The sequence below is a fragment of the Bos grunniens genome, chromosome 7, assembly GCF_055505025.1.
Source record: "Bos grunniens cultivar Pamir isolate PY7600 chromosome 7, Bosgru_T2T1.0, whole genome shotgun sequence".
Classification (NCBI taxonomy): Eukaryota; Metazoa; Chordata; class Mammalia; order Artiodactyla; family Bovidae; genus Bos; species Bos grunniens.
The window spans coordinates 92,917,474-92,944,077 of record NC_141171.1 but is presented as its reverse complement, the minus strand read 5'-3'; the positions used below and the strand labels follow the sequence as shown (position 1 = coordinate 92,944,077).

General features: G+C 38.3%; 1 long non-coding RNA gene across 25 annotated transcripts in view; it reads left to right on the top strand.

Annotated features, from left to right (window-relative positions):
- The window catches only part of LOC147369973 (uncharacterized), a 155,718-nt gene that overhangs the window by 110,418 nt on the left and 18,696 nt on the right, over nt 1-26,604 (top strand). For all 25 annotated transcript variants that reach the window (XR_015168268.1, XR_015168260.1, XR_015168261.1 and 22 more), the window contains one exon: nt 5,610-5,686. This is a non-coding gene — a long non-coding RNA (uncharacterized LOC147369973). The remainder of the gene's footprint in view (nt 1-5,609; nt 5,687-26,604) is intronic.

Sequence of the window (26,604 nt, the reverse complement as noted above, 5' to 3'; positions counted from 1 at the left end):
AAATATTTACTTATATATATTTATAGATATATACATAAACACAAATATTTAAATGTATAAATAAATATATAAATATACATATGCTTAAGTATACTTATGTATTTAGTATGTTGCTGCTGCTAAGTCACTTCAGTCATGTCCGACTCTGTGTGACCCCGTAGACGGCAGCCCACCAGGCTCCCCCGTCCCTGGGATTCTCCAGGCAAGAACACTGGAGTGGGTTGCCATTTCCTTCTCCAATGCACGAAAGTGAAAAGTGAAAGTGAAGTTGCTCAGTCGTGTCCGACCCTCAGCGACCCCATGGACTGCAGCCCACCAGGCTCCTCCGTCCACGGGACTTTCCTTACTTTAGTCCAAATTTGCTCCGTGATTATCTGTAGCAATTTAAATTCCTTTGTCTATTTTGGCTTTTGAAAAACTGACCCTTAGTGTTTTGCCAGCAACGATTTTGACTTTAGGAAGTTTATAGAACCCATGGGCCTTAACTTAGTTTAATCATCTTTTTTGACCTTAGGAAGTTTATAGAACACATGGGCTTTAACTTAGTTTAATTATCTTAATGGTATAGTGGTAGAGGTTTTATATATTGTTAAAAATAGGCAAAAATTATTCATATCATGTGTTTGTGAACCAAAACCATAGCCATTTAACTCTGACTTTGTTAGCAGAATTTTAACAGATTATTTAAATTATTAAAAGCTATGATTTCTAATAGTTTTACCCAAACAGGAACCTTCTAGAAGTCCCTAGAATGCTTCATTTAAAGGAAAGTAGCATTGAGGTTAAAATTTTTAGTGGTTAGATTTTAAGAGTTAAAATAGAAACTTTCTCAATTATTTTATCTCCTTTCTAGATCCTTAATCAAGTTGTATTAATTTATTAGGAGCTAAATGCATCATTGTGTGTGGGATTTATGTTTACTCTGTAATATATAATCCCTTCTCCGTTTTCTACCTAATGATAAACAGTTGTCTAGCATAAATTAATTATATATTATAATATTTATTTATCTGTGGCTGTGTCAGGTCTTACTTGTGGCACGCAGGCTCCAGAGTGCGTGGGCTTGGTAGTTGTAGCATGTGGGCTTAGCTGCCCTGAGGCCTGTGGGATCTTAGTTCCCCAAGCAGGAATAGAACCCATGTCCCCTGCCTTGGAAGGTGGATTCTTAACCTACTGGACCACCAGGGAAGTCCCTATTATATTGTAATTTAATAAATTTAATTTTTTGTAACTTGAGTGTGTTCATATAGCTTTTGGAAAGTGATAGACATTTGTTTCTATTTTTGTTTTTATCAGCCAATCTCAATTAGTTTGGTTCAATACTGTATTTATTGAACACCTATAATTTCCAGACACAGTTAATGTTAGGCATTATCTTATTGAATATTACTTGAAGCATTTATTTGCTTTTCTCTTGGCTATGTGGAGTCTGTTTATTATTAATGTTCAATGAATTAGCTATTGGCTGTTTCAAAATTATTTACTTAGTGTTTTACAATTGAAATATTTTCAAGGGCATTATCTGATGCAGGATGAATAATCCCATCATTACAGTTTAACTATTTCCTTCACTGATATTTTTAGAAGGTTCTGTATATGGAAAAGCTTGTTCAAATTCTAGTGTCATTATTTACTAGCTTTGTGTACTTAGATAAGTTACCTAACCTCTCTGAGCCTCAGTTCCCTCCTCTGAAAAATAATAATACCTACATTACAATATTGCAAGGATTAAATGAAATCTGTAAAGTGTTGAAGTATGTAAAGCTTTGGTTTTCCCAATGGTTTTGTACAGATGTGAGAGTTGAAAGAAGGTTGAAAGTGAAAGTCACTCAGTGGTATCTGACTCTTTGCAACCCCATGGACTGTAGCCCACCAAGCTCCTCTGTCCATGGAATTCTCTAGGCCAGAATACTGGAGTGGGTAGACGTTCCCTTCTCCAGGGGATCTTCCCGACCCGGGGGATCGAACCCAGGTCTCCTGTGTTGCAGGCTGATTCTTTACTGTCTGAACCACCAGGGAAACCTGAGTGCCGAAGAATTGATGCTTTCAAATTGTGGTGCTGGAGAAGACTCTTGAGAGTCCCTTGGACAGTAAAGAGATCAAACCAGTCAACCCTAAAGAAAATCAGTCCTGAATATTCATTGGAAGAGCTGTTGTAGAAGCTCCATTACTTTATCTGATTTGAAGAGTGAACTCACTGGAAAAGAACCTGATGCTGGGAAGGATTGAAGGCAAAAGGAGAAAGGACGGCAGAGGATGAGATGGTTAGATAGCATCACCAATTCAGTAGACATGAATTTGAGCAAACTCCGGGAGATAGTGGAGGACAGAGGAGCCTGGCGGGCTATAGTCTGTGAGGTCTCAAAGAGTCAGCAACTGAACACCACCAACAACAGAAAAGCTTTTAGCATCATGTCAGTTAACGTATCAGAGAAGGCAATGGCACCCCACTCCAGTACTCTTGCCTGGAAAATCCCACAGACGGAGGAGCCTGGTGGGCTTCAGTCCATGGGGTTGTGAAGAGTCGGACACGACTGAGCGACTTCACTTTCACTTTTCACTTTCATGCATTGGAGAAGGAAATGGCAACCCACTCCAGTGTTCTTGCCTGGAGAATCCCAGGAACGGGGGAGCCTGTTGGGCTGCCGTCTGTGGGGTCGCACAGAGTCGGACACGACTGAAGTGACTTAGCAGCAGCAGCAGTTAACTTACTCAGTAAATATTTGTTCCTATCCCATGCAAGTTTGTTGTACTAACTGTCTTTACTGGGAAAAACAGCTATCTGTTAAATAAATTCACCCTCAGATGGAAATACAAATTGTTAACATGAGTGCTCTACTAATTTGATTACTGATGGATATTAGCAGGGGAACTATAGCAGTATTCCTGGTGCTTGAGGGAAAGCTAGCTGATGACAGTCATCTACTTTTGACCAGCCATCTTTTCTTCTCTGTGCTTGTGAAATGGTCTATGACTGTCACTGAAATGACTTCTAACAAAACCCCTTAGTTTATAATAGTTCAGTATAGGATATTAAAATATTCTTGAATAGCAGTATTAGCTCCTGAAAATACAAAAGAGGTATATAAAAATAACCTATAATGATGCCAACCACAGGTAATTGCTGTAAATATTTTGGTATGGTTTATGTATGTGTGCTGAGAATTTTAAGTCATAATATTTTATTCATAATTGTGATTTAAATGGCTGCGTGGTATTTATTTTAAATCTAAGCTTTGTTTTGAGCTTTGCATTTTTTTTTTGTCCTTCTGCTCTAGTAAGTCATGTTGGAATACACATCTTTATATATATATATAAACTTTATTTCTGATTATTTTTTTAGGTTAATTCTTAGGAATAGAGTTACTGGTCAAAGAAAATAAACAGTAATATTTTATAAATGTTATTCCAAATTGCTTTCTAGAAAGGTATCAGTTTATACCCCCATGAACCCCAAATGTGACATTCTGACAGAAGAGAGTTACTTTTTTGAATATACAGTTTGGCTGGTAGTTAAGACAGTTGATTTGTATATAGTTTTTTGCTAATTGATTCTTGTGTAATTGATTCAATTTGGCACTTATTTAGGAAGAGGCCAAATAACATTCTAATGACCGATGGGATCTTGACTGAGATTTTAAGAAAAGATAGCTTTTAGTTTAAAAGTAATGATTAAAGTAATATTTGTTAAGTGGTAACTGGTATGCCAGTGTGCCATAGTCATATCTTGATTTTTTTGTATGTGTTATTAGGTCTCTTCAGGGCTAAATGCTGTAGTGATTTTTAGAGGAAAATGAGATTCTTCTAATGTGCCATTAAAATATTTGCAATATTGGCAGTATACATTATAGAGAAACTTGAGGGTAAAAATCAGCTCACTTTATTTTGTAGTAAAATAAAAAATAGGGAAAATTTGCTAACATGATAATATCTAATGAGGGAAATGTTCTGTGCAGATGTCGGGTTTTCTATTAATCCCTAAAATGACTATATACTTTTATGTATATGAGTAACATCAGATACAAACATGTTGCTAGGAATATACATCTACTTAAAAAAAGATAAACACAACATGAGTTTAGAATTTTAATACTGTTTTAAAGGTGATTTAAACCTTTGGATAATGTTAAGTTTTGAGATTTCAACAAAGATCTAATATCTATGTATGCCACTTCTGAGAGTTATTTAGATATTTTTTCTCTTGTTTAACTGCATTTAGTACAGCTTCTAACACAGAAAAGTAAGAACTGAGTCCTGTATAATGTATCATTTATGGGGCACTGGGAAAAGTAATTCTACTTGGTTATTTTTGAAGCCTCCTTCTAGGCACACTGGCAACCAATTTTATTATATATATCTTTATATATATATTATATCTTTATTCTAGCATGTAGATAACAAGGTCATATGCTTTTCAGCTAACACAAAGGGCATATGAAAAGGAAAGAGAACTATTTTTGTTTTGCTTTTGTCATTAGTGTTAGTTGCTCTGTTGTGTCCAACTCTCTGTGGCCCCCATGGACTGTAGCCCGCCAGGCTCCTCTGTCCTTGGAATTTCCAGGCAAGAATACTGGGGTGGGTAGCCATTCCCTTCTCCAGGGGATCTTCCTGACCCAGCGCTCGAACCTGCTTCTCCTGAACTGGCAGGCGGGTTCTTTACTGTCTGAACCACCAGGGAAGGAGTTTTCATATTATCTTTGTACATTGGACACCTTTTCATATTATACTATGCTAATAGCAGTGTCACATTTCATTAACACCAAGTTAGTGGAAATGAAAAGCAGAATGTTTTGTTGCTCTTACTATTGTTTCAGGTTTTTGTCCTGTAAATACTTAACTTTTATGGTAATGAATTATTTCAGAAGGAGAGTGCCTTAGGGAGATATGTTCTGTTTTAAGCCAGAGTAGGCTGCTAACCTAAATTTGGACCTATCCCTTCCAAAGTAAATATATTGTGACATTAATACGGATAAATACAAACAGTTGTTGTATTTTGCACTCTTGAACGTCACTGAAGTCACAGCTTCATTGAGGAGTGGGAAGAGAGATATACATGCACAAATGACCACCCTTTGCATTGAAATTGGCATTCTTCAGTCCTGGAACTAAGCAAAACAAATAATAAAGTCACACTGCTAGCTATACATACTTTACACTAACTTCACACCAACCCTATTGGACTTGATAGTACGGGCTTGAATGTACAATGACAGAGACAGGGAGTGTGGGTTTGGAGAGTTGGAGAGATGAAACAGGGGTATGTGTAGAGGAGATTAATACTCTAGGCTTTTGATTTTTAATTTGCGTAATTAACTTTTTTCTCTCTCAAGTCTTGAATATAGAGTTGTAATTGGAATTAATTTAAGCATAGGTACCAAAATAATGGAATAAATCATTTAAGACAAGTATCTTGTTTGTTGTTGAATATATTGATTAGCTTTAAGTAGGTGATCATGTTAGTTTATAAATCTTAATGCCTTGTTACTTATAAATATGCTTGGTATTAAAAACATCTCTCCTCGCTTTGATTTTTCTTTGGTATCTAAAATTAATGGGCAAAACATGAACTTTATTATGAATTCCTCCTAAATTTTTTTTTTTTTTTACAGTTTATTTTCTCAAGACTCCTTTTGGATTACAGAGATCATGTTCTTCCTGTAGACTCCTGTGGAAGAATTTAAAATGAGTAAGTTGATGTTCTGGGGTATTATATTTTGAGAGGTATTTGACTGAAATTAATATATATTATTATGTTGGCTGCTGCTAATGTGTCAGAAATTATCCTTCAAAGAGTCGAGTTGAACACCGAGCCCAGTGTCATCTGATGAGAGCTGAGAAGAGGCACATGTACACAATCATTTATGAGTCTGACGAGACTGCTTGTCAGTTTTCTTTTGTTTTAGCTTGTATCAGCACTGGGGTCAACTTAATAAAACAAGGTAATGCTAGGCCTAGGGTTTAGGCCCAGCATACTTTAGTGGGTGTGTCATAAGTTTTAAAAGCAGTTTGAGGATAGAAGTCAAATATGTTGAGTCTGTTGTGCAACACAGTGCCCATAGTTAAAAATATGATAGTGTGCACTTTAAAATGGTGAAGATAAATCTCATTTTTTCACTTTCATTTTCTTTATGTGCTCTTACAACAGCACAAAACCACAAAAGAATACAAGGAAATTTTTGAGAGTCTAGATATGTTTGTAGTACCTTAATTGTGGTGATGTGTGCACACATGTCCAAACTCATCAAAATATATACATTAAAATATGTGCAATTATCTATATGTCAGTTATACCTCAGTAAAACTAAAAATGATGATTATCTTTTAAAGATATGTTCTGGAGAAGGAAGAAAAGAACATTAAACAGATGAATTCCCAAAGCAGTCGGGATTCTTGATGTAGGAGGTGAAAGGGAGTGCCTTCACGTTTGTTTTTCAGTCTGTTGCATTGATGATGAGTACCTGATACTGATCATCAATGTACTGATCATCAGTACTGATACTGATGTTGATGCTGATTTTGGTGTTCTTAGCATCTAAAGAATATCAAATATACTCTTTAAGAGTTTCTCATTAGAGATCTTTTCTTTTACTCAGGCCACTGATTCACAAGAAAAAACCTTGTGAAGACAATATACAAGTGAAAAACAATTTATGACTGAGGAAGCAAAAGAGGACAAGGAAGAGAGGTGGCAAAAGTGGGTGCATAAGGGCTTCCCAGGTAGCGCCAGTGGTAGAGAACACACCTGCCAATGCAGGAGATATAAGAGACATGGCTTCCGTGCCTGGGTCAGGGAGACCCCTGGAGAAGGGCATGGCAAACCACTCCAGTATTCTTGCCTGGAGAATCCCATGGACAGAGGAGCCTGGCAGGCTACAGTCCACGGGGTCACAAAGAGTTGGACACCACTGAAGTGACTTAGCATGCAATATTGCTAGAGGAAACGTGAGAGGAAGGAGAATGACAGGGAGTGAATGGGATTATAAAAAGAGATTTTTCTCCATTTTTCTCAGGCTTCCGCCATCTGTGGCCTGGTGTCATTCTTTTTCCTTCCATCCTGCCTACTATCCTCTAGCTATTAAAAATCTTACTCTAATTCCGATGCTAATCTAGTTCCTTCAGCCTTCTACCTTTCCATCTGTGAGTATTCTAGATTCACATGACCACCATTACTATTACTGGTCTTCTCATTCCACCGTCAGTTGCATTTGCTGAAAGCTTTCCTTGAATAGTCAAATCTTTCACATAGTTAATTCAATAGATTCCCTGTCAGTGATAATTCACTGTTGCCAGGCATTGTTCTAAGCTCTGGGGATAAAATAGTTAATGAGATGAAATCTTGGTCCTCATCACACATATATATATTGCAACAGATGAGTAAATATGTATTTGATTTGCTGTAGGGAAAAAAAAGCAGATTAAATGGGTAGAGAATAACATAGTATCCTACTTTAGAAAAAGCAGTCAAGAAAGTTTTCTCTGTGGAGGCGATACTTGAGCAGAAATCTGAAGTGAGGAAACAAACCATATGAGTTTCCCATATCGGAAATGTAGCTGAGTTTCCCAGACCAGCTACATATCGGAAGTGTGTAGCTGGAAGTGGAATGACTCAAATGCAGAGGCTTATGTTTGATGTCTTCAGGAGTTAGTAAGAAGCACGGTGGGTAGAGGAGGAGAGTGGTAGGAAATGAGGTTAAGAGTTAGGCAGAGGCACAGTACAGCCTAATCGGGACCCCAGTGAAGCCCTTGGACTTTATTCTAAGTGTGATGGCAAGTCATTACTCTTAGCGGGTCGAGAGCAGGGAAGCAATGTGGACTTACTTCCCTTGAGGAGTATTTTTTTCAAATGAAAGTAGAGATGCAGGGTATCAGGAGAATTCTAGGTTGCAGGAGAATTCTTATCCAGTTGCATTTATTAATATAAACACTTCGGTTCGGATAGGAAGTAGTTGTTCAGAGATAGCCTCCACTGGATAACACTACTCAAGTTCTATTTTACCTTTGGAAGAATGTTACAGTGCTATAAGGTACTGTTTTCCTAGAAAGATTTTATTAATTAGTACTTCTAGAGACCAGTGGAAATGAAGTCAGTGGAGGCTGAACGGGGAACCTAATATCCTGCCTTCCTATCTTTTTCATTAAGCCTAGAATATAGAAGTGCAAGTAATATACTTAAACTTATCAGTTTGTTACAAAGAGTTAGATTTTGCTTATTATTTTGTATAGCCATTCCTGTCAGACTTTTCCCAGCCACATCCATTCACTATTGAGGACAGATGAAAGAGCCATTAGATGAGCCATTATCTTTGTGAGATTAAATGCACTGCACTTTATTACAAAGTTTTGAGTATATTAAAGCCAGGAAAGCTTTATTAATGGTTATTAATAGTCTACAAGGTGATAATATTATTTTAGAAGTTTTAGTGAAATTTATTGTAAGTAGGAGTCAGCAGACTGTTTCTGTAAAAGGCCAGATAGTAAATATTTTGGGTTTTGTGGGCCATATAGTCTCTGTTTTAAATCTTGTTACTCTGCACAACTTTGTCATTGTAGTTCAGATGTAGTCATCAGATCAGATCAGATCAGTCGATCAGTCGTGTCCGACTCTTTGCAACCCCATGAATCACAGCACGCCAGGCCTCCCTGTCCATCACCAACTCCCGGAGTTCACTCAGATTCACGTCCATCAAGTCAGTGATGCCATCCAGCCATCTCATCCTCTGTCGTCCCCTTCTCCTCCTGCTCCCAATCCCTCCCAACATCAGAGTATTTGCCAATGAGTCAACTCTTCGCATCAGGTGGCCAAAGTACTGAAGTTTCAGCTTTAGCATCATTCCTTCCAAAGAAATCCCAGGGCTGATCTCCTTCAGAATGGACCAGTTGGATCTCCTTGCAGTCCAAGGGACTCTCAAGAGTCTTCTCCAACACCACAGTTCAAAAGCATCAATTCTTCGGTGCTCAGCCTTCTTCACAGTCCAACTCTCACATCCATACATGACCACTGGAAAAACCATAGCCTTGACTAGACGAACCTTTGTTGGCAAAGTAATGTCTCTGCTTTTGAACGTGCTATCTAGGTTGGTCATAACTTTCCCTCCAAGGAGTAAGCATCTTTTAATTTCATGGCTGCAGTCACCATCTGCAGTGACTTTGGAGCCCAGAAAAATAAAGTCCAACACTGTTTCCACTGTTTCCCCATCTATTTCCCATAAAGTGATGGGACCGGATGCCATGATCTTCGTTTTCTGAATGTTGAGCTTTAAGCCAACTTTTTCACTCTCCACTGTCACTTTCATCAAGAGGCTTTTGAGTTCCTCTTCACTTTCTGCCATAAGGGTGGTGTCATCTGCATATCTGAGGTTATTGATATTTCTCCCGGCAATCTTGATTCCAGTTTGTGTTTCTTCCAGTCCAGCATTTCTCATGATGTACTCTGCATATAAGTTAAATAAGCAGCGTGACAATATACAGCCTTGACGAACTCCTTTTCCTATTTGGAACCAGTCTGTTGTTCCATGTCAGACAAAACATAAACTAATGATTGTGATTGTGGCCCAATAAAACTTTATTTATAAAACAGGGGTGGACAGGTTTGGCCTGCTAACTCATGCTATTAAGAATCTTGTGAAAATTATGACTGCCATTTATTGAGCATGAACAGAGTAGTGGGTAATGTTATGGATACATTGTATTGTTATTTAATTAATCCTGACCACAAAAAGGAAGCTGAGGCTCAGAAGTTTTAAAATTATTACTCCAAGTTCATACAGCAAATTGCAGGGTCATTACTAGAACCCAGATTTATCTGTGAGTGTGGTGATAGTCTTTGTTTTTCTTTCTAAAAATATTCCTTTATTTGGCTGCATGAGTCTTGGTTACTGCATGTGGGCTCTTTCATTGTGGTGCACAGACAGACTCTCTAGCTGTGGCCTGTGGGCTCAGTAGTTGTGGCACCTGGGCTTGATAGACTTATTCTTTATATGAAGGAAAATGCTCTGTGAGTTTAAGAACTTTGCTTTTAATAATCTAAAAGAACCAGGTCATTAAAATATAAGGTTGTGCTAGAATGATCTTACTGAAAATCATTTTATAACCAATAATTCAGCTATTGGCCAAAGAAAACTCTGAAAATTTAAATTAGGGTAACCAACTAGTGATTACCAGGATACCAGTGTCTCCCTAAGCTATTCACACTGCTGGGATCATAGACATTCTTAAAACCTACTGTGCTATACCGATTGCCTTAAAGATCTCTCTTTTTTATTTTTTTGAGGGGCTACATTGGCTGCCCTGGGTAAAGTCTTGGAAGAAAGCTCAGCAGCATTTAAAATTTCTCTTCTCAAAATTCTAACCAGGGGCCAAAAATACCTCTTGAAAAGGCTAGTAAGCAGATGTGAGGATCTTTCATCCTAAAGTGTTAGATGAAGTTAAGTGTCCAGTTAAACTGTCATCTTAGCTTCACCATCTTTGTGCTCCTGGCCTGGAAGCAGACTTGAGTTACATATAGATTAAATCAAAATCTGCCTTACATGAATAAATCCTTGAAAAAAAATACATTTTCTCTTTTTCTCATGAAAGCGTCTAATGGCTCTGTAACTTCAAACCTCAGAGTGGGAGGGTACTGAAATTAGGAGAACTTTAGTGTTTTGGCATACCAGTATGTGTGTATGTGTGTTTGAGTATATGTTAGAAGATAAGAAAAACTCTACAATTAAAATCCCTTTCCTTTGGTTTCTTTCCCTTCAAGATTACAATTCCCTTTCTGATTTTTGAAAGTGTGATCTGATTATATATTTAAAGTAAATAATTATTTATTGGGTATCCACTATATGTCAGGCATGATGGTATAACATAGAGGGTATAGATAATGAGTTAAACACACTGTCTTCAAGAAGATTACCAGAGATTAATACTCAGTATTATGGCTTGGTGTTAAAGATTCTGTCTGCCAACCAGATGTGGGGTTTGATCCCTGGGTCAGGAAGATCCCCTGTAGAAAGAAATGGCACCCCACTCCAGTATTCTTGCCTGGGAAATCTCATGGACAGAGGAGCCTGGCAGGCTACAGTCCATGGGGTCTCAAAGAGTCAGACACGACTTATTGACTAAATAGCAACAACAAGAAATTAAATGCTAAAACATGAGTAAGCACATAGGAAAGACATATAACCGTACTTTGGGAGTCAGAGAAGGTTTCCTGAAAGAAAATTTGAGCTAAGTCATGAAAAATAGGAGCTAGACCAAACGAGAAGCAGGATAATCTTATTTGAATTTTCCCCAGTTCAGTCAACATGATATATCTGAATGAAGCATGCTTAAAATATCATTTAAAAGGAAAAAAAAAGAAAAGAGGCCTGTTTTTTGAATGCCCTGAACCAAAAGAAAAGATAGATTTGACACCAATCACCTCTTCTGAGTCTAGTAACAGGAAGGGCATGTTTGCTTATAACCTGAGCATTCTCTTCATCAGAATAAATGTGGCTGGCAAAAAAATAAAATAAAAATGGCCCTTCTTGACTGTGTTGGACCCCCTTTTCATTACCAGTTCTAACAGAGGAAAGTCTTAGAGTTCAGCTATGCTCATGAATGAGGAAGAGAGAAGTTTTGATGAATTAACTAAGGTCTACCCCACCCAACTTACATTTTGCTCCACAGTTTTTGATGTTAGAAGTGGGCTAATCTTTCTTTCTGTTTTCCTTCCTCCCTCCTCCCAGTAATATAATCACAAATAGAATTCCAAGAAACATTCGACATAAATTCTGACCTTAAAATACTTCGTAACTTTGACAAGTTTGGGCTTTATCCTGAGGGCAATAAAATGACATAACCAGATCATTACAGCAGCAACGTGAAGAATGGGTGAAGTAGGGGAACGCTAGGGACGCTGACACAAATTAGGCATGTAGGTGAGAGCGGGTAATGATGCGAACCAGGGTGAAGGCAGGGGAAGTCGAAATTTAGATGGTAGAATAATTCAGACATGGTGATGCTCCGGATATGGTGAATGAGGGGCAAGAGTCAAGACTGATGGTCAGGTTTCTGACTTGGACAGTGGAGTAGACAGAGGTGCTTGTATGAAGACTGAGGACACAAAGGAAGGAGGAGCATTAAGGAGTTCTTAAGCAGCTGCAGCTGCTAGGCTGGCTCACCACACTCTGTAGATTCCTGTAAGAAGGAAACAATGAACCCAGTCAGATTTAGACAGTTTATTGCTCATAGCAAAGTAGTCAGTATAATCTGCATGTTCATATTGGTTCCCCAAGTCCTGTAGTACAGAATGAGGCTCAGGGTGATGCCATGCCCTCAGACGCAGGTGGATCTGTGTCCTCCCAGGCTTGTAAAAGCCTACTAGCAAAACTGGCCAACCTTGTCTCAGAGGATGACATTATCTTTATTATCCTTGTCAGGGAACAGTATGCCCTCTAACCTGGAGGGATAGACCATTCCTACTCTGAGGCACACAGAAATACCGTAGAGAATAGACTCCTAACAGCAAGATAATGATTTCAGTTTTGACATAATGAATTTGAAATGCCCATTATATCTAAATCAAGGTATTCAGTAGACAGTTAACTATTTATAAGAATATTCAGTATAGTACTTATAGAAGTGAGATAATAAAAAATAAAATCTATGAACTTTAGCTATGTCAAAACAATACTATTGATAGTAATTTTAAAGACAGTTACAGCAGGTGGTTACCAAGTTACCTAATTAAACACTATGATATCATTAAATGTGTAAATTTATTATTGTATTCATTACAAACTGAGTTCACATAGACTTAGTCTTCTGTTGCTTGTGGGATTTGATTATCTGCTAATAACCTCAAAACCTTAGAAAGTAGTATGGTTGCAGGATATTTATGATACACTGTGGAGCTGGCCTCTGACTGTGCCTTTTGTCCACTTTAGTCTAAACAAGTCCTCTCCAATAAAAATAAAATATAAGCGAGACTTCCCTGGTGGTCCTGTGGTTAAGAATCTGCCTTCCAGTACAGGGGACATGGGTTCAATTTCTGCTTGGGAGCTAAAATCCCACATGCTGCTAGGCAGCAAAGCCTGCGCACTGCAACAAAGACTCAGGACAGTCAAAAATTCAAATAAAATAAAATGTGAGACATGTATGCAATTTAAATTTTTTAGTAGCCACATTAAAAAAGTAAAAAGAAACAGATGAATTTAATATTTTATTTAACCCAATATGTCAAATATTGTTTCAACATATAAACAACATAAAATTATTAGTGAGATATTTTATATTTTTTTCATACTAAGTCTTTGAAATCTAATGTGTATCTTACACTGATGTGTGTCTCAGTTTGGACTAGATATATTACAGAGTGCTCAACAGACATGTGTGGCTACTGGCTACCATATTGGACAGCTCAGGTCTAGCCCTCAAGAACAAGAAGCTGTATTTCATCATATGTGATGAATATAGTTCTTCTTTGTATGTTAGAAGACTAAATACTATGCTGTGCCTTTTATCTTAGATAATTGAGTACTATAGGATAACTAACATTATAATGAAAAAGCAAATGGCCACTGAATTTATATATATATATATGTATATATTTTAGAGATCGTGAGTTTCACTTAAAATCAGTTCTTACAGTGCTTAAAATAGTTATCTTTGTAAGTGAGTTAGGTCTTTGGATGTATTATTGGTAAATCACTCAAGGATTTTACTAGATGGACTAGGTAGCCAGGAGGTTTAAAGTATAGTTTGGGGTACATGACTTACTCTTCAAAAATCAGTTACATGTTAGGAGAATTTATTCTATCCTATTATATTATGTAATGAGGCATCTCATCATTTTGTGGCCTGTAAGCATTTACTTATTTGCTGTGTTGAAAAATGTATTGATTCCTCTATACAGAAGCATCTTGAAACCTAACTTAATGAAAAATAGATGTTGAGGGGAAAGATAAGCTGTCTATATGCCTTCAGTATAGGAGCTAGAAATAATATACTTTGGAAAGTCTGAAGTATGTTAGTAGTTTTAGAAAAAGACTAGGTAAGTAGCTTGACAAACTTAAGATCTTCTAAGAAACTGATGATGCATAGTAATGACTTACCAAGTTTGCCTTGGAAAAGTGCTGTTAAGTCATGGACTTTGCTGTGTATTTTAGCAAGGACACTTTTAACCCTGATCTGTGAAATGTAATCACATTAAATTGTATATTGAAACAACATACTCAGGGAAAAGTGAGTTTCTCTGCTGAATGTGAATGAAAGCACCTGACTTATAAAGTCTTGGATATCTCTTTGATGGTGATTATTATCTGTGATTCTTTGTTGAGGGTTTTTTGCTTGTTTTTTAAAGACTTACTTGGGATAATCAAATGTTAAATGTTACATAGTTTAAAACATATTCTTTTAGAGAGCAGTTTTGTAAGGCAAATAGTTCTACATTATTCTAGTTTATTGATACTTTTATTTAGGAGTAAACAGTTTTAAAAATTAGACTGATTCATAGCAAAATGATATAGATGTGGATATGCTGTGTATAATAAGGAAGTGAACTGAATAAGTGGATCAATAAGGAATCTTCTGCTCTGCTCTCAGAAGAAGCAGAGTGGATAGCATCTATTTTGTTTCAATGACCCAGAAGGACTATGCATATACCAGTAAACACTTTAGAAAGTTTGTCAATTGACTGTGGTAAAATAAACCAGTGAGGGTTAAGATCATGTTTCTGACATAACCATTGATGGGTTAAACCGATTGTTATTTTATATCTTGCTTTGGAATGGAGCTTTGGGAATGAAGGGTTTATCATCAAGAGTTTTCAAAGGGTGTTTTAAAAAGTTTGAGAACATTTGTTCTGCTGTAATAAAAGTGGTCAGTGGAGGCCTCCCCGAGAAAGGGATGTTTGAGCTATGGCTTAAAGGAGACATGGGAACAGCTACAGAGCTGTCTGGGGAGGAAGCTTCCAGGCCAAGGACACAAGGGATGCCAGGCCCTTAATGCAGGAGCATGCCTGGCAGGTTGAGGGATGGTGTGGTAGCCAGTATAGCCACAGAAACAAAAGGATTACCATCATTTATTCTCCGTCTTCTCTGTATTCTAGATACTTTTTATACAAACCTGACTTGAAATAAGGAAAATTGGAGGAAAAAATATTATAGCAGAAAAATGGGTTTCAAATTTTTAAAAGCATTGTTTGGAAACAAATCCCAAAATAAAAATAAAAGTGATGTTAAAGCTCACAAAGTGATAGGGACATGTCAAAAGGCCTCAGTAGTCAGATCAGAGGGACTCCCACTGGCCAAATCTGAGAGAATTCAGCTTCAAAATAATGAGATTGAGTGTGTGCTAAGTTGCTTCAGTCATATACGACTCTGTGCCACCATGGACTGTAGCCCACCTGACTTCTCTGTCCATGGGATTTCCCAGGCAAGAAAACTGTAGTGGGTAGCCATTTCCTACTCTGGGGGATCTTCCTGATCCAGGGATGGGACCCTCATCTCCTGCAGCTCCCACATTGCAGGCAGATTCTTTACCGCTGAGCCAGGGGGGAAGCCCAATGAGATTAATAAATGCTAATCTATTAAATTAAAACATCCATGAGTTCATACTTACAGTAAACAAGTGAATAAATAAGGGGATCAGATCAGGTCAGATCAGTCGCTCAGTCCTGTCCGACTCTTTGTGACCCCATGAATCGCAGCACGCCAGGCCTCCCGGTCCATCACCAACTCCCGGAGTTCACTCAGACTCACATCCATTGAGTCCGTGATGCCATCCAGCTATCTCATCCTCTGTCATCCCATTCTCCTCTTGCTCCCAATCCCTCCCAGCACCAGAGTCTTTTCCAATGCGTCAACTCTTCACATGAGGTGGCCAAAGTACTGGAGTTTCAGCTTCAGCATCATTCCTTCCAAAGAAATCCCAGGGCTGATCTTCAGAATGGACTGGTTGGATCTCCTTGCAGTCCAAGGGACTCTCAAGAGTCTTATCCAACACCACCCTTCAAAAGCATCGATTCTTCGGCACTCAGCCTTCTTCACAGTCCAACTCTCACATCCATACATGACCACAGGAAAAACCATAGCCTTGACTAGATGAACCTTTGTTGGCAAAGTAATGTCTCTGCTTTTGAACGTGCTATCTAGGTTGGTCATAACTTTCCTTCCAAGGAGTAAGCGTCTTTTAATTTCATGGCTGCAATCACCATCTGTAGTGATTTTGGAGCCCAGAAAAATAAAGTCTGACACTGTTTCCACTGTTTCCCCATCTATTTCCCATGAAATGATGGGACCGGATGCCATGATCTTCGTTTTCTGAATGTTGAGGCTTAAGCCAACTTTTTCACTCTCCACTTTCACCTTCATCAAGAGGCTTTTGAGTTCCTCTTCACTTTCTGCCATAAGGGTGGTGTCATCTGCATATCTGAGGTTATTGATGTTTCTCCCTGCAATCTTGATTCCAGCTTGTGTTTCTTCCAGTCCAGCGTTTCTCATGATGTACTCTGCATATAAGTTAAATAAGCAGGGTGACAATATACAGCCTTGACAAACTCCTTTTCCTATTTGGAACCAGTCTGTTGTTCCATGTCCAGTTCTATCTGTTGCTTCCTGACCTGCATACAAATTTCTCAAGAGGCAGATCAGGTGGTCTGGTATTCCCATCTCTTTCAGAATTTTCCACAGTTTATTGTGATCCACACAGTCAAAGGCTTTGGCATAGTCAATAAAGCAGAAATAGATGTTTTTCTGGAACTCTCTTGCTTTTTCCATGATCCAGTGGATGTTGGCAATTTGATCTCTGGCTCCTCTTCCTTTTCTAAAACCAGCTTGAACATCAGGAAGTTCACGGTTCACATATTGCTGAAGCCTGGCTTGGAGAATTTTAAGCATTACTTTACTAGCGTGTGAGATGAGTGAAATTGTGCGGTAGTTTGAGCATTCTTTGGCATTGCCTTTCTTTGGGATTGGAATGAAAACTGACCTTTCCCAGTCCTGTGGCCACTGCTGAGTTTTCCAAATTTGCTGGCATATTGAGTGCCGCACTTTCACAGAATCATCTTTCAGGATTTGAAATAGCTCAACTGGAATTCCATCACCTCCACTAACTTTGTTTGTAGTGATGCTTTCTAAGGCCCACTTGACTTCACATTCCAGGGAATAGGATACCATATAAATAAATGTAGGAGGAAGGATAGTGTTAGGAAATCACCATTTTGCAACCATTTTAACCACCAGGCAAGGGTCATCCATGGATGCTAAAACCAGTGAGTGAGAAATGGATGAGGGCTAAAATATTTACAAAGTTATAAAAATATCTTTCCATGAATTGTTCTTTAATTACTAAGTAAAACATATTTTACAGTGGAGTAACCTTGTAGATAGTACTTTAACTACTTAAGTAAGTAAGCACAGTCAGGATCACCAATAACTGGACGAACCATATTATATGTTTCCTGATGTGATATACTGAAAAGAACACAATATCATTTATATAATGTTTCTGCCAAAAATGTATAACCTAAATCTAATTATGAGAAACTAGACAAACCCATACTGAAAGTTCCTTTTCCGAAGAAAATTGTTTGTACTATTTATAAATGTCAGTATTATAAAAGGCAAAGAAAGGCTGATTTTGGACCAGAAAACATTGCTGTAAAAGGAATTTTGGAGGCAGTTGAAAAAATTTAAGTAAGTTGTATAGATTAGGTAACAGCATTGTGTCAGTATTAAATTTCCTGATTTTGATTATCATACTGTAATAATATAAGTGAATATCTTTGTTCCTGGGAAATCTACCTGGAAGTATTTAGAGGTAATGGAACAAGGTTTTGTAACTTTCAAACAGTTCAGAAAATAAAAGATGGATACTGTGTAAAAAGAGAAAGAAGAGGAGAAGAGAAGAGAGAAAGGGTAGGAAAGAATGATAAAGCAGTTGTAGCAAAATGTTAAAGTCTGGGTTAAGCACATACAATAGTTCTTTGTACTGTGCTTGTAATTTTCCTGTATATTTAAAATTATTTCAAAAAAGTTGTAAGCAAAAAGTGATGGTGTTCTGGATGAATTAGTTCTGGAACACCTTCTATATGATATTGCTCCTTCATTAATTTTCTTCTAAAAAGAACGTCTGAGGCACCCCTGAATACAATCTGAAAATCTGCTCTTAAAATGATGATTCCTTCCAGCTATGAAAACAGAGAAAGTGGAAAGTTTTACATATAATAATGATATTATATATGCAAGAGGATAACTGATATTTTCAGTTATCTAGCTCTGCTGCTGCTGCTAAGTCACTTCAGTCAAGTCCGATTCTGTGCAACCCCATAGACGGCAGCTCACCAGGCTCCCCCGTCCCTGGGATTCTCCAGGCAAGAACACTGGAGTGGGTTGCCGTTTCCTTCTCCAACGCATGAAAGTGAAAAGTGAAAGTGAAGTTGCTCAGTTGTGTCCGACTCTTAGTGACCCCATGGACTGCAGCCTACCAGGCTCCTCCATTCATGGGATTTTCCAAGCAAGAGTACTGGAGTGGGGTGCCACTGCCTTCTCCATATCTAGCTCTAGCAAGAGGTTATTTGCAGAGATTGTTGGTAATTATTGATGGACAGTTTTTTTAAAAAGGAGCATGTGGAAAAAAGTTAGGCAGTAGAGCAAAGTCTATATTTGGCCCAAGGGTTCAAGGGAGAGACTACTTGTAGGTAGTTAGGAAGAAGATTTTTAAGATAGCTACAATAAAATTTAGGGTTTTTTTAGGTTTAAATTTACAATTGAAATGAGGTTTAGGGAGGTTCAGAGCATGTAAATTCTAGTTTATGTTTATGATTGTGGTAATGTGGCTGCTATCACTAAAGTGAACTTTGTAAGTCTGAGGACAGATGATGAAAAAAAGATTCAGGATAGATATGAGAGCAATCAAAGGAGCAGTGTGAAAAGTATCATACCTGAGGCCACTTTAGCTGTGGTACTGAGTTAGTACCAGTTAGTCCTCGGAATCAATATCCATAATGTCAGAGAAAAGCCCTACCTGAGCTCGGTATTTCCTTGTAAAGTTAACAACATAATCTCTATGGTAGATAGTACTTTAGAGAGGACAGAATTTGAAGGTCTAGAAAACATTGTGAAGCCACTGAAATTATGGAATTGTTTTAAGATGCGAGCAGCAAATGAATCACTTTAGTTTGGCTGCAAGGGAATTCTAGTTTTCTTAATGGAAGAAGAAAACCAACAAAGGAGAACAAAATAACTTATCTACTTTTCACCTATTTGTGAGCTAAATACGAAAACCTTGTAAGAGATGAGGAATGGCAAAAGACGGAAAATTAGTGTATAAGATACGAAAGAACATTGTTTTTAGACCTGCCACGATATATTGAAACTACCAGGGGGTAGTTTTGGCATAGAAAGCAGACAAAGAAAGAATGAAAATAAACTTTGTTAAAAGTTGTAGCTGTTCCCTTCTCCAGGGGATCTTCCCAATCCAGGGATCAACCCAGGTCTCCTGCATTGCAGGTAGATTATTTACCAGCTGAGCCACAAGGGAAGCTCAAGAATACTGGAGTGGGTAGCCTATCCCTTCTCCAGCAGATCTTCCTGACCTGAGAATTGGACGGAGGTCTCCTGCATTGCAGGCAGATTCTTTACCAACTGAGCTATCAGGGAAACCCCTCAAACTATGCATACATCAAAGTGAAGAAGAGCAGTAATGCTTACAATATACTGATGCTTATATATACATAACCTGTGGTTTCTTGGCGATTTGGAAAATAATAAAATGAAAAATGGCTCCTTATGGATAAAGGTGATATGTGAAGTGAAAGTTGCTCAGTCGTGTCTGACTCTTTGCGACCCCATGGACTATACAGTCCATGGAATTCTCCAGGCCAGAATACTGGAGTGGGTAGCCTTTCCCTTTTCCAGGGGATTTTCCCAACCCAGGGATTGAACCCAGGTCTCCTGCATTGTGGGTGAACTCTTTACCAGCTGAGTCACAAGGGAAGCACAATTGGTATTCAGTTCAGTTCAGTTCAGTCGCTCAGTCGTGTCTGACTCTTTGCAACCGCATGAATCGCAGCACGCCAGGCCTCCCTGTCCATCACCATCTCCCAGAGTTCACTCAAACTCACGTCCATCGAGTCAGTGATGCCATCCAGCCATCTCATCCTCTGTCGTCCCCTTCTCCTCCTGCCCCCAATCCCTCCCAGCATCAGAGTCTTTTCCAGTGAGTCAACTCTTCGCATGAGGTGGCCAAAGTACTGGAGTTTCAGCTTTAGCATCATTCCTTCCAAAGAACACCAGGGCTGATCTCCTTTAGAATGGCCTGGTTGGATCTCCTTGCAGTCCAGGGGACTCTCAAGAGTCTTCTCCAACACCACAGTTCAAAAGCATCAATTCTTCGGCACTCAGCTTTCTTCACAGTCCAACTCTCGCATCCATACATGACCACTGGAAAAACCATAGCCTTGACAATTGGTATAAAAATGAATTTTTCTTAGATTTTCGGAAAATACAAACTTAAAAAGGGATGTTAAATGGAAAATGATCTGCATTTTTAATCTTTATGGGCATGATATTAAAATAAATAGAACTAACCCAAAGAGGAAAGCATGTTAACAAAAGGACCTGTGGCTGTTGACAGTGTATAGACGGGGTGCTTTATGAAGCTTTGCCATAGAACCACCAGTGCAATGGTTCTATACAATACAGTATAGTGGTGGTTGGAATAAAGGAGTAGGAGAATGGGTAATTTAATGACCACTTATAATAGGTGTTACCCTCTAAGATATGATAAAAGCAACCAAATGCAGCACTCCGGGGCACAAGATGATTGGCTAAAGGAGTTGGGAAGATGTCCTAGTTGGTGGACCTTTGCTTGGCTGTTCAGGGAACCTTTTTCTCCAGATATTATCTGCTGCTATCTGTAGAACTCAAACATGGAGGGCTCAGTGGTTTGCTGGTCTCTAGAACATCTTGTGTTTTAATGATCATGATAAATGCTTAAAGAATATAAATATGGTGTTTCTGTGGAATTAATGACTACATGTCTTCTGATTGGTGTTTTCATTTTAATCATCATTTAAGTGATTTCCCAGTCACAGATTTTATTTAAAAGCTTGAATATATATAAAACATCTGACATTTTTGTTATTATAATGGACTAGGTTTTAAACACTGGGACTACAGTTCTACCCAGTGAAAAGCACAGGTGTTCTAACAAGCAATAATAGCAAATAAGATGTGGTGTTTTTATTTTGTAAAACAGTATGGACGTGTATAGTACACACAAGGATCTAGAATATCAGGCTGTTTTAACAGTAATCAATTTTAGTAGAATTTACTTGATTTAACATCTTCCTTTTAGGTTGGAATATGTTTTCTTAAAGAGGATCAGACAAATGCCTGATTCTGGGAACAAAGACTTTTGAAAGCTGACAGCTTACTGACAGTTATGATGAGCATTTTATTTCAGACTTATAAAACATATTAATCATGCTTGTTCACAGTATGGTGGTCCAAAGAGGGTTATATTCTTTTTGAGAGATACTTTAACTGAAGAGCATGTGACACATCTTCCACGAGTACAAAGCTACAATTTTCTTTTTTCCTTCTAAATGAGTAAATACTTTTCTCAGGTTTAAAGAAGGAAGAGTACTGCAGGAATCTGTTTATTATCAGACTATTTGCAAAAGACCTCTGCACCATTCATTGAACCTTGAAAAACACTCGAAAATATGGGTTGCATTTGCAAACTTCAGGGTATGACATGGAAAGCTGGCAAGCTGCCTGGCTTCTACTTAAAGAATTGTCATTCTGGGAAAAATAAATTTCTCTAACTAGACAAAAGTCAATGTTTTCATGTTTTACTGCAATCAAACTGATAGAGCTGACAATTTAATGTCTCAACACTTAAAATATCTGTGGATAATCAGTTACCTCAATCAATCATAAACACAAATCCTTCTATTTTTGAAGCTTGTGTGTCTGTGACTAAGATATAAGACAGTTGGGTGAGCCCCTTCCCCCACAACACCTCATCATCTACCCCCCACCCCCCACCAGCCTCCTAATATTCCTGATTTGTCTTTAGCTATGCAGATATTTATATACATTTTGCATCTGGAAATAACTTTTAACAACTCAAGTGTGATCAAATTTAGAAACTTTTCTTTCACTGTCCTGTTTTATTTAATTTTTATGGGTAGTTTGTAGACTGTATGCCTGTCAGAAAAATGTGGAAGTGTGCTGGCATTCCCGCTGAAGACATCATTATGAGTGGAAAAATGCTCAAGGCTTTTTCAAAGTGGGTGCTGAAACATACATTTCCTTTCTCTGACTCCAGGGGATGCTGGTAGCTACCCCAAACAGACAGGTATTTTGGGGTCAAATGGTGTAGTGCCAAGCCCTCAGGATTTCCTGGCAAGCACACTGAACGGCTCACTTCTGGAAACCAATCATAATGATGATGATGATACAGCAAGGGAGGCAGTGACAACAACATAAAAAGCCGCCTGAGGAGCTGGATTCCAGGTAGCTCTAGATTTGGCGGAGCTGACAGGTTCAGTTCTCTAAGCTTTGGTATTGATAATGACGGGAAACTTCAGACAGTTTTAGAAGTCTGTTTCTATTAAGCTATGCTGTGGTGTTTTTGCAACTTGAGAACAAGTTTACTGGGGCACAACATTTTTCTTTCAACATGGTAAGAATTCACGTGATGGTGTTACATTCCTCACAGATAATTACTCTGAGCACGCAATAAGCCAACTTTAAAGTATTCTTTTCCGTATTTTTCATGTATAGTGATATATGTGGGTATATGTATATATAGGCAAACACATTCACCACCACTGCCTCCTTTTTGTTTCTTTGATTACTTAGGACTTTGCAATCAAACCAAGCAGAGTTTTAGGACCCTTGGGGCAGCATCTTTTAGTTCCACATCAGGCAGCGTTGCAAAACAATCAATCTTGCTCTTGCACTCACTTGGCGGAAGTGCCACGACATGGATTGTGCAGTGCTTTGCTCTTGCCATGAAGCCTGGGTGACAAAAGTTTTTACAAGAAGCTGACTGTATTTGAGGTTATGAATATGCAATGATTCTCATTAGTATTGAAGCACCAGAGCAGGGGCTGACATCCCCCGCCACTTTGAGTTGCTGCAGAATCGGCTAATGAATTGTCTTGCTTTTTCATGCACACAGTCTGCTCTTGTGGCTTCTAAGTTCCAAGGGGAGTTGCCCAGTTTGAGTAGACCATTGACTGCAGAAATTAATTGTCAGGAATTGCTCGTGATTTTATGAGATAATATTTAAAGAGTGCTTAGATTGTCAAAACAGAAACTTTGTATGATGGTATTATAAATAGGAAGATTTAGAAAGCTCCATGAGAACGTATGTATGTTCGTATATACACAACTGTATATAGATATGCTTCCATCCTAGATTACTGTACAGTAAATACATCTAAATATAGATGAAATCAAGTAATAGAAATCTGACATTTTGCTGATTTGTCTATTATCCTTCCATACAGAACAAACAGAGATGATAGAAAATTCCCCGAATGAATAGAGTTGAAACACAAAGCTATTCCATCAACTCTTTACCATATTCTTTCTTTCTTTTTTATTCCTGGGTCTCTGCCAAACATTTTGCAGCTCATACACATACCATCTTTCATGAATATGTTACTGATAAGGATACATTTCTAGCCACTGATTAAGATATCTGAGCTGATTTGCAGTGTGTAAGGAAATGCAGAAGTGCTCAGACATCATCTAGAATGGTCCCTTTTCAATAGGATAAATTAAATGTGTTTTTCTACGCTCCTCCTCCCTTCAAATTTCCTTTCACTAAGAGGAAACTTCTGTGGCTTGCTGCAGATTGTAAAGAATGGATTGAATTGAAGTGGATAATATATGCTAAAAGGTAAGGGATATGTTACAAACTGTGCAAGTAGGGTAATGAACAAAGGGTAAGTTTTTATATTAAAGAGCTTGCTCTACGTTCATGTAATGAAAAGGCATCCCTTGCACCAAAACAGGTATGTGTTATTTTTGTAGAGCTTTGAGGAGAGTGTTATTACAATTGGCATACATATTCAACCCCTCACTGGGAATAAGAACAAAACTAAAACCCAGGAACATAAACATGTAAGGGTACTAAGTATGAGCATAGCTTAAAATAAATGCAGTCTGACAAAAGTGGCTCAATTACTGTATATCAAACACTTGTCACCTCTGCTGGCCTTAATGCCTTCACACGACTAGGAACAAATCAGTGATAAAATCTCAAGAAAGATGAAACCAGTCTAGACCTTTGCAAAGACCATCAGTCCTTCCACAGAGCTGTGAAATTATTTGTTCATGTAATCTTGGCTTCCTATTTAATGGACATAACACACCATCCACTCCTAGACCAAAGCCACCAAGGGCAATCTTTTTCTTATTTTTTTTAATTGGACACAGAGAAGACCAATCATATCTGATCATGTAACAAGCTACTAAATTATTCAGTTTTGTTCCTAAATTTGCATTCTGATTGTATTTTACTGTCTGTATAGGATTTATTTTTTTATTTTTATTTTTAATTGGAGGCTAATTACTTTACAATATTGTAGTGGTTTTTGCCATACATTCACATGAATCAGCCATGGGTGTACATGTGCTCCACATCCTGAACCCCCCTCCCACCTCCCTCCCCATCCCATCCCTCAGGGTCAGCCCAGTGCACCAGCCCTGAGCACCCTGTCTCATGCATCGAACCTGGACTGGTGATCTGTTTCACATATGATAATATACGTGTTTCAATGCTATTGTCTCAAATCATCCCACCCTCACCTTCTCCCACAGAGTCCAAAAGACTTTTCTATACATCTGTGTCTCTTTTGCTGTCTCATATATAAGGTCATCATTACCGTCTTTCTAAATTCCATATATATGTGTTAGTATACTGTATTGGTGTTTTTCTTTCTGACTTACTTCACTCTGTATAATAGGCTCCGGTTTCATCCACCTCATTAGAACTGATTCAAATGTATTCTTTTTAATGGCTCAGTAATATTCCCTTGTGTATATATTACACAGCTTTCTTATCCATTTGTCTGCAGATGGACATCTAGGTTGCTTCCATGTCCTGGCTATTATAAACGGTGCTGCAATGAACATTGGGGTACACGTGTCTCTTTCAATTCTGGTTTCCTCGGTGTGTATGCCCAGCAGTGGGATGGCTGGGTCATATGGCAGTTCTATTTCCAGTTTTTTAAGGAATCTCCACATTGTACTCTGTAGTGGTTGTACTAGTTTGCATTCCGACCAACAGTGTAAGAGGGTTCCCTTCTCTCCACACCCTCTCCAGCATTTATTGTTTGTAGACTTTTGGATCACAGCCATTCTGACCAGCATGAGATGGTACTTCATTATGGTTTTGATTTGCATTTCTCCGATAATGAGTGATGTTGAGCATCTTTTCATGTGTTTGTTAGCCATCTGTATGTCTTCTTTGGAGAAATGTCTGTTTAGTTCTTTGGCCCATTTTTTGATTGGGTCATTTATTTTTCTGGAATTGAGCTGCAGGAGTTGCTTGTATATTTTTGAGATTAATTCTTTGTAAGTTGCTTCATTTGCTATTATTTTCTCCCATTCTGAAGGCTGTGTAGGATTTAAAGAACTCACTGTTTTAAGGTGCCTGTGTGTGTGTGTTGTGTTAGTCGCTCAGTCATGTCCAGCTCTTTGCGACCCCATGGACTGTAGCTTGCCAGGCTCCTCTTTCCATGGAATTTTCCAGGCAAAAATACTAGAGTGGGTTGCCATTCCCCTCTCCAGGGGATCTTCCCGACCCAGGGATTGAACCCATTTTTTCCTGCATTTCAGACAGATTCTTTAACGACTGAGCCACCAGGGAACCCCTTTTAAGGTGCCTATGTAATCAGAAATACAGTACCTTTATAATCACTCGCAAGAGTTTTCTGATTTCTCTGTGCTATTTTCCTAGGTATCCAAACATTTGGAAAGGTCTGCTTGGTTATGTGGAAATAAAGTATTCAACTCAGTGGAACACATTCAGATTTTAAAATATGAAAGTGGGAAAATTTTAGCTGAAACATTTATATTTAAACATAAAATGTTCAAATTTAATGGAAATATTAACCAATATCTGTTTCTATGACTATGAGAATCACAGTATAAGTGAAAATAGTTTTAATTGTATAGTTTTATAAAACTATGGAGGTTTTACTTTGGCTTGTAATTATTAGCATCTGCATTTTAGACTTTATGATGGCCATGAAAACATTATTTATGGAAGGTTTATTCAAATATACGGAGAAGGCAATGGCAACCCACTCCAGTACTCTTGCCTGGAAAATCCCATGGACGGAGGAGCCTGGTGGGCTGCAGTCCATGAGGTCGCTAAGAGTCGGACACGACTGGGCAACTTCACTTTCACTTTTCACTTTCATGCACTGGAGAAGGAAATGGCAACCCACTCCAGTGTTCTTGCCTGGAGAATCCCAGGGACGGGGGAGACTGGTGGGCTGCCGTCTATGGGGTCGCACAGGGTCAGACACGACTGAAGTGACTTAGCAGCAGCAGCAGCAGCATTCAAATATAATTTGGTGCTTATTGCTTTTATCAGATATTGAAGTCT